This window comes from Corvus kubaryi, unplaced genomic scaffold (assembly GCF_017639235.1).
Source record: "Corvus kubaryi isolate FWS band 111438036 unplaced genomic scaffold, C.kubaryi_AGA036_p1.0 37385, whole genome shotgun sequence".
Classification (NCBI taxonomy): Eukaryota; Metazoa; Chordata; class Aves; order Passeriformes; family Corvidae; genus Corvus; species Corvus kubaryi.
The window spans coordinates 33,335,380-33,348,297 of NW_024581127.1; the positions used below are offsets into that span (position 1 = coordinate 33,335,380).

The 12,918-nt window shown below is 44.7% G+C and overlaps 1 protein-coding gene and 2 long non-coding RNA genes across 5 annotated transcripts in view; 2 read left to right on the forward strand and 1 right to left on the reverse strand.

Moving 5' to 3' along the window:
• The window catches only part of PTK2 (protein tyrosine kinase 2), a 193,984-nt gene extending 192,920 nt beyond the window's left edge, over positions 1 to 1,064 (reverse strand). For both annotated transcript variants that reach the window (XM_042036272.1, XM_042036271.1), the window contains exon 1: positions 974 to 1,064. The gene's annotated coding sequence lies outside the window, so the exon portion shown is untranslated. The remainder of the gene's footprint in view (positions 1 to 973) is intronic.
• A 1,437-nt stretch (positions 1,065 to 2,501) lies between these two features.
• Positions 2,502 to 5,826, forward strand: LOC121668551. Its single transcript, XR_006017444.1, has 4 exons — positions 2,502 to 3,068; positions 3,173 to 3,848; positions 4,443 to 4,632; positions 5,295 to 5,826. It is a non-coding gene; the product is annotated as an uncharacterized LOC121668551 (long non-coding RNA).
• A 2,283-nt stretch (positions 5,827 to 8,109) lies between these two features.
• Positions 8,110 to 11,636, forward strand: LOC121668552. 2 transcript variants are annotated; one of them, XR_006017445.1, is made up of 3 exons: positions 8,110 to 8,190; positions 8,275 to 8,384; positions 10,662 to 11,636. It is a non-coding gene; the product is annotated as an uncharacterized LOC121668552 (long non-coding RNA). The 2 variants fall into 2 exon arrangements; XR_006017446.1 differs by having other exon boundaries at positions 10,665 to 11,636.
• Positions 11,637 to 12,918: the final 1,282 nt, after the last annotated feature.

Here is a 12,918-nt window from a genome sequence, read left to right on the forward strand (position 1 = left end):
GGGATTTGAGGAGAACGATTCTCTGTTACAGCTGCAATTCTCACTGTACTCCAAAATCAGGTTTACAACCGGAAAACGAAAAGATATCAGATTTCTCCAAGAAGTGCAAAGGCTCCTCTGTGTGATCCAACTTCTGTGGCACCACCGGGCCGACTATGAGCCGGGCTGAGGGGACGCTCGCTCCCCTTCCCCGCTGCAGGCGCCGGGGGCTGTCCCCGGGTTAAGGGACCGGAGCGCTGCCCCGATTCTCTTTGGATCACACGGTCCCAGCGAGCGCAGTACCAGAACAAACCAAAAATAAACCCCCAAAGCCCATACACCTAAAGAAAGCCCCAAATCCTAAAGAGAAGAAACCTCAACCACTTCCCCTGCGCTCCCGCCCCGGCTCCAAGAGGCAGCCACGGATTTACGCGCTTGCCTGAGGAGAGGAAGGGGCAAAGCCAGGCGGTCCGGCCCCGGCAGCGAGGGGACACCTCCTCCTCCTCCCTTCCCTTTCCCTTTGTTTACTTTACGGACCGTCCCGCTCCACCTCGCCGCCTCCCGACACATCCGGTGGGACCGGCCGGGGCTGCGGGGCGGGCAGGGCGCAGGGGGCGGCCGGATCCCCCGGGGAGGGGGACGGGGCAGGCGGGGCACCAGATGACCTCTCCCCGCAGCCTCCTCCTCTCCCATCCCCTTCCCATTCTGCCTTCCCGGGGAGGGAAGCGGCCGTACCCAGAGAGACCCCCAGCCCACCGCGCGGTGCCTCCTGCGCCCCGGTGTCCGCGGCAGCCCCTCCCCGAGGACACAGGAACGGGCGGCACCACGGACGATGTTCCCTTCCCTGCGGAGCCGTCGCCGCTCCCCAAGCCGGGGGTTGGGGCGGGGGACACAGAAGGAGACACCGCTGCCCCCCTACACCCCCTCCCCGTGATGTAAATCGGGGCCGCTCCGCCCGCCCCCTCCCCGGGCAGCGCTCGCCACCAGCACTCACCGCGCCGCGGGCACGGCCGCCTCCGGGGCTGCGGCGAAGAGGAGAAGCCGCGGTGGAGGAGGAGGACGAGGAGGAGGAGAAGGTTCCGAAGGGTCTGCGCGGGCAGTGCCGCCTCCCTCCTTCTTCCCCTCCCTCCCTCCGTCCTTCTCTCCCCGCCCTCCCGGCGCGCTGCACCATGGGATGCGCCGCTACCCCCCCAACATGGCTGCGGGGGGGTCACGGTGCCGCCCCTCAGGGAGCGGGGTGGAGGAGGTGGAGAGGGCGCGTCCCGTCTCCGCGCCCGCCTCAAGGGCTCTCTCCTCCTTCCCTCCCTCTTTCTCTCCTTCGCTCCTTCCCCGAGGCAGCGCAGATCCTGACGGGATCTGGCGAATTTGCTCGGGAAGAGGCGAAGTTTGACGCCTTGTCCTCGCTCAGTGGCACCAGCTGGCACAGTTGTTCCCTTGTTCTAACACTGGGATATTCCAGTTGTGGAGTTTCCCTCCCTGGGGGTATCCCAGAGCCGTCTGGACGCGATCCTGTGCCGTGTGCTCTGAGATGACCCTGCTTGAGCAGGGGGTCGGACCAGATGACCCTGGTCAGAGCCTGGTGCTGATAACGCAAAGGTTGTGGGTTCGATCCCTGTATGGGCCACTACAAGTTGGACTTGATGATCCTTTTGGGTCCCTTCCATCTCAGAATATTCTGTGTTCTGTGACCCACTTGGTCCCAACCAACCTCACTCGGTCTGTGGTTATGTGATTCTGTGATAGTTCTTTTCAAGGAAATACTTGGAATTTACTTTAAAATGACCACAGCATTTGAGTGCCCATCAGTCATTCTGTATATTTAATAACATAAGTCTGAAATCACAGGATCATGGAATGGGAAAGGTTGGAAGGAACCGCAGTGGGGTCATCTGGTCCAACCTTGCTGCTCAAGCAGGGTCATCCCAGAGCACATGGCACAGGATTGTGTCCAGACATTTCTAGAATATCCCCAGTGAAAGAGACTCCACACCCTCTCTGGGCAATGGTGGAACCTCCTGGGCATCAGTTCCTGCCCGTTCCTCTTGTCCCATTTCTGGCCACACCGAGCAGAGCCTGGTCCATGCTCTGACCCCTCCCTATAGACACTGACAGGCAGGGATGAGATCCCCTCTCAGTTTTCTGTTCTCGAGGCTGAACAGCTGCAGCTCCCTCAGACTTTCCTCATAAGAGGGATGCTCCAGTCCCTTCATCGTCTCTGCTGAACCCACTCCAGGAGCTCCATGTCTCATACTGAGGAGCCCAGAGCTGGACATTCCAGATAAAATGTGGGAGTTGGCCTCTTCTCCCAGGCAACCAGTGACAGGACAAGAGGAAATGGCCTCAAGCTGCACTAAGAGAGGTTCATGTTGAACATCAGGAAGAATTTTTTCATGGAAAGGGTTGTCAAGCGTTGGAAGAGGCTGCCCAGGGAGGTGGTGGAATCACCATCCCTGGAGGTGCTCAAGAAATGACTGGATGTGGCACTCAGTGCTGTGGTTTTAGTTGACGTGGTTGTATTTGGTCAAAGGTTGGACTTGATGATTTTGGAGGTCTTTTCCTACCTTAATGATTCAGTGATTCTGGGAAAGAGCCAGAAATAATAAATGTCTCTGTTAATCTTTCCCTTGTCTCTCATGGCAGCTGAACTCAGTTTTTGCTGTCCTGCCTGCCCCAGGCAGCTGGAGCTTGAGCAGATCCCGGACTTCCACCTCTGGAAGTTACAGTGTGTCTGGAAACTGGAGGCAGGGGCACAGAATCATACAATATCCTGAGTTGGATGGACTCACAAGGACCATCAAGTCCAGCTCCTGGACTGCATCTCACAAAGGTTGATGGAGAACTACTCAATATAATCAATGGTGTTTGGAATGTGAATTTCACTGATCAAACCTGGGCAGTTACTTCAGGGTAAGACAAGTCCCACTCTTAAACTTACCTCCATTTATTTATTTACCTACATTTATTTTACCAGGCACCAAAAGGAAACTCAAGGGAGACATGGAACATGTAGGGACCTAGATTGCAAACACAGTTTTTAAGGTGAATCCCACCTGAAATGGCCCAAGCCCTTCCAGGAGCCAATCCATTAGGTAAGCTCTGAGCATAATACAAATGCATTGAGCACCATATAAAAATGATTCCTAGAAACTCTCTTTTAAACAGCAGTATAGCAATCCCCATTCATCTTTTACAGAAATGCTGGGACATAACCAGAAGGCTGTTGGATATGCTGGAGACAGGATGCCAAATACACTCTACCCTTTCCACCGAAGCTGGACCACTATGCAGAAATGAAGGAAGGAAGGAAGAAGGGAAAAATTATTTCATTTATTTTGTAATTATTGGTCTTGGGATCATTATTGATGCTCTTGCCAGAAAAGGTAGAAATGTGCTAATTAAAATTACTGATGACAGAAAGTTGGGAGACATCAATAAAGACGATATTCATGGTAACACACCAGAAAAATCAAATGCTCCTAAGGACCGGAATGGTAAAAATGGAAGGAAATGACTGAGTGAAATAGGAGTGTGTGCTCTGATTAATATACAGGGAAGGGGTGGTATAAATACTGGAAACAGAAAATGAAAGGGAAAATGGAGCTTCATAAATTTTTATGATACAGTTGTTACCAGCAGCAGGGAATTGCACTAAATGACCCTTCCCAGCATTTGATCCCAATTACTGATCATTTCTCCTCTGTTTCTTCCTTCATCCAAAGATGTCAAAGTGCTGTAGCCTCTGAGCAAACTTGTGAAGAAGATACTTATCCCCATTTTTCACACTGGAAAGCTGAGACAGTATTTGAGTTGCCAAAAACACACATAATTCCCTGGATGAACAGGCCTAAAAGCAAACAACTCCTCTCCAGGTCTGTATTCTGTGCATTCGGGACAGCAGCAATACCTACTTTCTGTCGTGCATTGTATGTCCTATTGATGTCATATAAAGGTTTAATAAACATTCTTCATTTAGGCTTTTTTTCAAATGTCCTTGCTTTAATAAATAGTTATTATTCCTGTATTTTTAGAACTTTATGCTCTGCAGATTCTCTGGACAACATCAGGGTACCAATTCTCTCCAATTTGCAGGTGGAAAAACTATTAAAGAGTTATTTAGGTGATTTATGGAGGAGAGAGACTAAATCCAGAGCAGTGAGTCTGATCCTTACATTCTCTTCTATCTTTTAATAGTTTCACTTTTTCATATGGAAAAAAAAGGGGGTTGTCTGAAGTCCCTGGGAGATTTCCCACTGGTTCTAATGGGATGAAGGCAAGCCCAAAATAATCTATCAAATTGATGGTTTGTAGTAAATCCTGAAAAGGCTCTATTTCAGGTTCTGGTGACAGGTTTTTTGTTTGTTTCTTGTTCCTTTCCTTCATCAGAAAATTGCTTGTAAAAGCAGAAGCCTTCAGCAACGTACTGACTTCAACAAAAATGTGAGGGAATCTCCTTTGTGTTACAGAATGCAGGTTTCAGTCAAATGTTGAGAAAGCTCCATAAAAGCTGATGATCTGAGCTCTCAGGTGGGAGAGGGGAGCTGTGGTGATGTCCAGTGAAGTTACTTCATTATCCAAACTGATATCTCAGCAAAAACTCCTGAGGCGCGAGCAGGGCAATAGTCAGGGATTCTGTCAGCGCTACAAGGCAGCCAGGTACAAAACTCTGCCATTTTTTCCCCTCCAACTTTAGGGCCTGATCCAAACTAATTGCCTATGAGAAGGGCACTTCCAGTAGCTTATCCACCCATCCACCCATCCATCTGTCCATCCGTCCATCCATCCGTCCATCCATCCATCCATCCATCCATCCATCCATCCATCCGTCTGTCCATCCATCCATCCGTCCATCCATCCATCCATCCATCCATCCATCCATCCATCCATCCAGCCTATTGAGAATCCAATGAATTGCTGTCTGATTACCCCTATTTTTCTCAATTAACTGAGGGAGAGCCCTGGTAATTAGCCCAAATCTTGACTCAGCTAAACTTTTCTAAGTTGTGACTTGCTCCTCTGTTTTGTAAGATCCTTGTTTTCTTCTGATTCTTGAGAACTTTTGTAGAAATGTAAAATTATTTTCTCGCCTGCTCTGTCTACACAGAGGTTGTTGGTAGGTGGAAAAGACAACTGTCCCCTATAATTAATTATGAAATGATTAATATGGAGGGATGACATTTAGTTTAATACTACTGGTATTATTTGAGCAGTCCATGCCATTACCTCATTTAATTTGCAGGGCTTATTAAACCTGGTATAAACAAAAAGGTAGGAAATTTCATTATGGTGTAGCATGTATTGTCTTTCCTTCTATTAAGTGACGGAGCTGGGGGTAATGGCTCTGAAGAGAACGAGTTCTTTCCGGTGTTTGGGAGCACAGCTGCAGCCAGGCATCCTCCACTTTTCTGCAGGATGGTAAATATTCATTAAAGGAACCAGAACAAGCAGGTAGCTCTGAACTGCAGGGCTATTTCAAGCTGTGCTGATGAAATACAGGGGGATTTGGGGGGGAAAAAGAAAGGCAAAAATGACAAGATGGTAAATATTTCACGTAATACACAGGAACATCCTTCATTGTAAGAGGATTTTTTTTTTTTTTAATCACCTAAATCAATCTCAGATGAAGAAGTCAACTGCATATATAAGGAGTCTACATAGTACTCTGGCATTGGTGAAGGAAAAGTATGTAGTAAATAAAATTAAAGGCACCAAAATGTGAATGTTTATACATCTATCCTTCTTTTTGGATTAAAAAAAAAAAAAAGATAAAACATTGTATCAGCATTGGGCAGTGCCTGAAGTAGGAGCTGAATGGAAAGTCACCAGTGGAGGTTTTTCTAATTTATTAAACAAAACAAAATGCAAAGAAATTCATAAGAAAAGCTTCAAGGGAAACTGGCAAACTCACACAGGATCAGGAAGGAAATTTCAGGTAGAAAATTTGGTGTGAAAAAAAACAAATCAGCAGCTGGGGGACCCACTTGATGAGTTGCTGTTGTTAACTAAGACCTCCAAAGCAAATGTTAATGTGTTAATTAGAGGCAGGGTAATAACCTCCTAGATTTCCCAGTGGGAAGCAAAACAAAACAAAAACAAGACAATTTCTGTTCTGGATTTAACTGGCTGAAACCAAACATGGCAGGAAGGGAACCCTCCCAGTACTGGGTCTGCATTTTCTGATGTGGGTTTGCAGCATCACTGCCCCAGTGGTACCATACAACACTTACCTGACCCCACAGCTGACCAGGTGCAGTCATGGGACCCAGAAGTTTATTTATCTTTCCAGAAAATCAAACAAAATCCCTCTCCTGACTGGTAGCTTTGATTCCTAGAAAGAAAGGAAAGATCCCACACTGGCTTAGTGAGACTGGTTCCAAGGAAGGAATGAAGTCAGGACTCTCTCAGGTGGAGCCCTGGTGCGACAGCAAGGGAAGTAAAATCCATGATCTATCCTGAAGGGCCGAACTTCCCATCACAGAATCATGTCTTTGTGTTTTATTTTGTCTTCCAAGACTGAAGTCAACTTCTTGGTTTTTTTTTTTTCTTTCCCAACCAAACCTCAGGCAAATTTGTTGCTGAGCCAAATCAAGCCATGTACTTTAAAACTGCATTCTCCGGAGACCCAGCAGCACAAAGGTCTTAAGGACATTTAGAAACATGTGAATTCTTTGGCTTATATTCTGCTGTTTTCTGTCATTTTGCTGCCTTGAGCTGTGGTGCCCACTGTTCCTAGGAAGGCTCAGGAGGGAAGGAGGGTGTTCAGGACTGTGCCCAGTCAGTGGAGCACACTCCTGGGACTGCCAGCATTGGAGCCCCAGGGCTTACATTCCAGGGTTGCACTTGGTGGCTTTCCCAGTAAAGACATAGCCTTTCAGCTTGTTTAGGTCTGAGCCAACCTGAGATTATTTTATTTTTATTTATTCAAACTGCTATCAATAAATCTAATTTTTAAAATGTATTTTGTCCTTATGCAGTCCCAGTTCTTTGTCATTAAAATATCAAGTCAGGTTATTGCAGGAACTGTGACAGTTGCATCATATTCTGCTCTCTGTCAAATCCCTCCCCAAATTCCTCCAGCTGCTCTGCAAGCTTACACTTTTCCTAGAGCCCCTTGATGTGTAAAATGTGTGCGATGTTTTGATCAAAGGGATTCTTGTACTTAATGCAAATTTCAGCACACGTACAGCAGTCAGATGTGAGTGTGTGGATCCAATCCTCCCATCTCCACTGGGCCCCCAGGACATCAATCCAGCGAGCAAGGAGGGCAGGGATGACTGGTGCAGAACACTTCCACTTCTTTATTTTTAAGACTGTGTTAAGCTTTCTCCATATATGATAATTTTAACTTGTTCTGAATGCCCGTCAGCTAAAAGGTTACAATGACCACATCTGAGAAAACTTGTCTTTTTTTCTTCCACATTTTTTTCAACATCTGAGCAAACAGCAAAAGGAAAGATCCCCTTTCTGCAATTCTTTTGGACGCTTCAAATGACATTTTAGGTACCAGAGGATCATTTTCTGAAAATTTATTTTCCAACACAGACCCAAATACTTTAAGTAGGGAGACTATTTTCTGTGGGAATTAGTGGTCATTGCTGATCAATCTCACACTTAGTGAATGATTTTGAATGCAGATGAATATTGATCTTTCCAATGTTTTCTTTATTTTCCAATCTGTCTGTTCATCTGTACTACCTACAAATTTATTTCTTCTGTCAGTTTGAAGCCATTCCCCCTTGTTCTTATCTGTACATGCCCTTGGAAAAAGCCCCTCTCCAGCTCTCAGGGTTTCCTATCCTCTATCCTGTTTCAGAAAAAATCCTCCTGCATTACAGTCGCCTCTTGGTAAAAAGAGTTACTCGAAGTTCTGGGCAAGATGCTGCTGACCTGTATGAGTTAATTTTACAATGGCTGCATAGAGTTCCTGCTGTCCACATGAAATCATTACTTGGGAACCACTGAATCAGTGACCTCATAAATTTAAGTTAGCCAGGAGGGAGAAAGATTTCTCTCATTCCTCTAATTTGTTCATCCTGTGCTGCTTTAACAGCTGGAATCAAAATGGAATAAAAGAGCATTGTGTCTTGAGCTCTTCAGTTGCCTAATTAAAAATTGATCATTTATTCTCATTTGGGGTTCTGCAGAAAAAGGATACTGCTCTTGCAGTAAAACAAAGTTTTTGAAGAGAGCCTCTGGAACAGATAAAGCATGGAGGTAAAAACCATAGCAGGTATGTTTAGAAGACATCGTTTTCGTTTCCATGTAGCTCACAGTTCTGCCCTGGTTCTTTCAGTACAGGCAGAACAATTTTCCGAGGTGTTCTCTGAAGTGCCTTTGTGTCTGACTGCCTCAATACCTCACCTGAGTTTATTTACTCTGTAGCAAGAATATTGCACACCAAAAAAAAGGTGAGAGAGAAGACCTGTGGTTTGACTTAAAATCACAGAATCATGGAGTGCTAAGGGACCTGAAAGATCATCTCACCCTGCCAGGTGCATTTCAGTTTGCACTGAAGGTTTGCACTTTGTGGCAATCTAACATTCATGCATCAGTGTCACCATTAGCCATAGAAAAGTGAATTGACAGCAGGTGTATCTTCTATAATAAAGCTTTTAATCAGAAGTTGTTCATGAAATGTTTCTCTCCCTCTGTTCTTGAAGTGTTACCCTGTTTATTTAGAAACATGTTTTTTACACATCACAATATTAACTTTGTAAGAGCATTACTTCTCAGCATAACAGATACACAGGATTTTAGCTGTCACATTGTTTACAAGTTAGAACCAGCAGTGCAGTGTTAGGTCTTTTTATCTGCTCTGAACTTCATGCGGTCTTAAATGTCATTTAGGGTTTTGATGCCTCTGGTTCTAGTCCATAAAAATGGCATAGCAATGTGATCCTATGGGTAGATACCAGGGGTTACAATTAGGAGAGGTTCAGAAAAGTGGTTGAAGCTGCTGAACACTGAAAACAAAGTGTACAAGTCAGATTTTTTCTCTTTCTTCCTACAGTTGTTGTTTTCCCAACCCTCTTATCTTTCTCTTAATAAAAACCCTCCTCTAGTTTCAGTGAGGTACTGGAGCTGTGTGTAACAGAGAAGCAAAGATTTCCTTACTGTTTTGTTTTGATGCTGCTAGATCAGCTCCTGTATCAGACTTTTTAAAATATCTGTTTATGTTGAATTAGTTACAGGCTGAGCTGCTTTGTTTATTTACCAAGCAGGTGCAGCAAGTGTAGAGATTTTTCATGCTCCTGTTAAGTGTTGTCTTGCACTATGATTTAAATCAGATTAATGTGACCAAAATGTAATAAAGAGAAGTAATAAATATATTACAAAATATGTATAAATATGTCATTAAAAATCCTGTTAAGACATTTGGCAGATTTCATGCTTAAAATGCAAATTCTTGTCTGTAGTGGTACACATTCATAGAATCATGGAATCACAGAGTGGTTTAGGTTGGAAGGGATCTTCAGGATCATCCAGTTCCAACTCCTCTGCCATGGGTGGGGACACCTTCCACTATCCCAGGTTGCTCAAAGACCAGTCCAGCCTGGCCTTGAACACTCCCAGGGATGAGGCATCCACAGGCAACCTCTGCCAGGGCCTCACTACTCTCCGTGTAAAGAATTTCTTCTTAATGTCCAGCCTAAACCTGCTCTCTTTCAATTTAAAGCTACTCATGGTATAAATTAGTACTCCTCTTTTACAAAAATGTATTAATATAAATAGTATTAATTTTCCAGTTGTTGCTATTTTGATTGCAAATGCATGTGTTCACTCTTACCATTGGATTTCTCTTTGTGAGTTGAAAAGTTCCAAAGCAATTATTTATGTTTTTCCTAAGTAATTGTATCCCAAAAGAAGTCTAACTTCCAATATTTTGTGCACAGGGTTGCTCTCTTACACAAGTTGCTTTAATGCAGCACCTGAGAGATTTAACCACTGACCTATTTGAAAGCAGTGTGGTTGTGGAAAGGTAGAGAAGAGAATTTTATAAACATCAAGTTTGGCAGTGGAGCTTTTGGAATTTCACATTTATCTGTAATTTCCCTGCAGCACAGACTACACCCTTTCTCTAGGGCTGATGAAGAGTTGCAGGAGTTTTATTTACATCTAGTAGAAATTAGGAGAAATTCCTCAGCACTTGTTCTTCTGTGGATAGATCCAGTCCCTGCCCCACTTCAGTCAGTCTCTGCCTGAGAAATACTTCACAGGAAACAAAAATGAAAAAGAACAAATTCAATAGCAGTAGGAGTGTTATTTTTAAGCTACTGTGCTGAACAATGTCGCCTCAGAAAAATAACACAAATGCATGGCTATTGACCGCAATAAATGAGGAATTTGGGCTTCTGTTGTCTTTCTCATGCTGCAGCTGTAGTGTGAAGTATTAGAATTACCGGAAAGTCACCTGTGGAATATCTGACATCCTTAAATACAGGCTTGATGATGTTTATTTTTAAGTACATAGAGCAACAATCCTTCATTATTTTGCCTTTTCACTTTGAATTAAAGTATTTGTCTTGAATTTCAAGAGACAACTTGATACATTCATTCATGAGCTAAAATAAACCGCAGTGAGCCCACAGAGGAAGAGATTCTATAGGAGAACGGCTTTTACTCTGTTAGACTGGCCAAATATTTGCAGCTTTGCAATGACTCATCCATTTTCCTCTCTTCTTCAGCAGAATTTTGGAAGAAAGGACTAAGGAAGGAGCTAATGATACTCCTAGAGGGAAAGAAGATCAAGTCCTTTTTTGGTGCTTAATTTTATCTGAACCAAATCCTTCGTTGCCACAGTGTGGACACAGAAGCGAACAGAGCTGGCCCTGTTCATCCCAGCTGAGGAGCAAGACTTTTATCTTCTGCTTTTTTTCATATTTATTATTTATTTTACAATAAATGCTACTATTTAGCATCCATTATTATCTTTATGCAAGGAAATACTTGGGATTGAGGTTGTATCCTGATAAAAGTTTGGCAGACATAGATTGGGACCATCCTGAATGTTGGAACTGAAAGGAAGCTCATAAATCATCGGTGCAGTGTCCTGCTGCCACCAACCACCTCATGGGATGAGCCTGATCCTGAACTGGAATTCAATCACTAAACAGTCTGTCTGTGGTGTTGTGTTTGCCTTTTCCCCCAGGTTGTACAGGTTAAACAGTTCTTTCCTTTCCCTTCTTTTCTCCTGTTCCTGCCTTCCTTGTGTAGGGTCAGGGATCATTCGTTGTGGCAGATACATTTTGCACCTTTAGTGCTCTTGGGCCTGCAGTTTCCTGATGAGACAGTCCTTTGGGACAGGGTTTGGAAATGTTAAGTCCTCAAAAGTAATACTCAGTTAAAGTGTTCTCATTCCTGGCTTTTCTCTCCAGCCCTGGGCACTGTAACAGTGTCAGTAAAGATGCTTGAGGGACCGGGTTGGGAACTGGGCTGTGGAACCGGTCTGGCAAAAAAAAAAATGTATTGTGTTTCTCAGCCTTATAGAATTCTTAAATATAATTAAAAGTTTTAAGATAAATGCCCACAAGTGTGCCTATCAGTTGTGCAAACCAGAAGGAAGGAGAAAACTCTCGAGATTTACTTCCATTTATTTACTTTTTATCTTACAGTTAAATGGATGAACTGTTTTCTAATAAAATTAAGGAATATGCACAGAATCATAGATTCACAGAATGGTTTGGTTTGGAAGGGACCCTCAAGATCATCCAGATCCAAATCCCCCTGCCAGGGGCAGGGACAGCTTGCACTAAACCAGGTTCCTCAGAATCCTATCCAGCCTGGCCTTGAACACTTCCAGGGATGGGAAGCTTCTCTGGGCAACGTGTTCTGGTGTCTCAACACTCTCACAATACAGAATTTCTTCCTAATAGCCAATCTAAACCTGCTCTCTTTCAGTCTGAAGCCATTTATCCTTGTCCTGTCACTCCAGGCCCTGGCAGTCTCTCCCTATCTTTCCTGGAGGCTCCTCCAGGTACTAGAAGGCCCGAATTAGGCCACCCCAAAGCCTTCTCTTCTCCAGGTTGAACAATCCCAATTCTCTCAGCCTTTCCTCACAGCAGAGCTGCTCCATCCCTCTGATCATCCTGGTGGCCTTCTCTGGCCTTTCTCCAACAGCTCCATGTCATTTCTGTGCTGGACCCCAGGACTGGATGCAGCTCTGCAGGTGGGGTCTCACCAGAGCAGAGCAGAGGGGCAGAATCACCTCCCTCGCTCAGGCCACACTGCTTTTGATGCAGCTCAGGACACAATTTGCTTTCTGGGCCATATTCTCACTGCTGATCCTCTTCTTCTTGCCTAAAAGAAAAAAACCAGACTCAGACCTCTGTGTCCAGAATCCACTGAGGACAAATCCTGCACACAGGCAATCGAGGCCATGAAAGTCATTTCCAGAAAGACTTTTTCATCCAGTGCTTCTACCTGCATGTTTCAGTAACACCTGCACTACTGTGATATGTCATCTGAAGAGCTCAAAGCACATTATAGGTTCATATTTAGCTAATGGATAGCAGTCACTGAAAGAAGGAAGACACCCATCCTGATGTGCCCATCTGCAGGCACATCAGGAGGTACCTGAATGGATAAAATGCCTTGCTCAAGGTCAGAAAAAGAGTTGGTGGCAAAGCTGGAGAACACTGAGAGGTGAATTAATACATCCTGATGGCAGCCAGCTGCCTTGCTGCAGCTGTGCTCAGAACATTGATCTGATTCTTGTGGATACGAGGGAACTTCTCTAGATAAAGGATCTCACATAAAATCAAACCATTTATCAGCCCTCGAGAGAAGCAAACTGTGAAGTCACCAGTGGTGACTGGGCTGTCACCACTGTAATGCAAGCAGCAATTGCTAGGCACTAAAGTGGTCATGTTTTCCCTCTCCCTCCTTGATGCATGTTTCTATAAAGCCTTGGTCCTGTGGAAAAACTATTTGCCAGACTCTTAG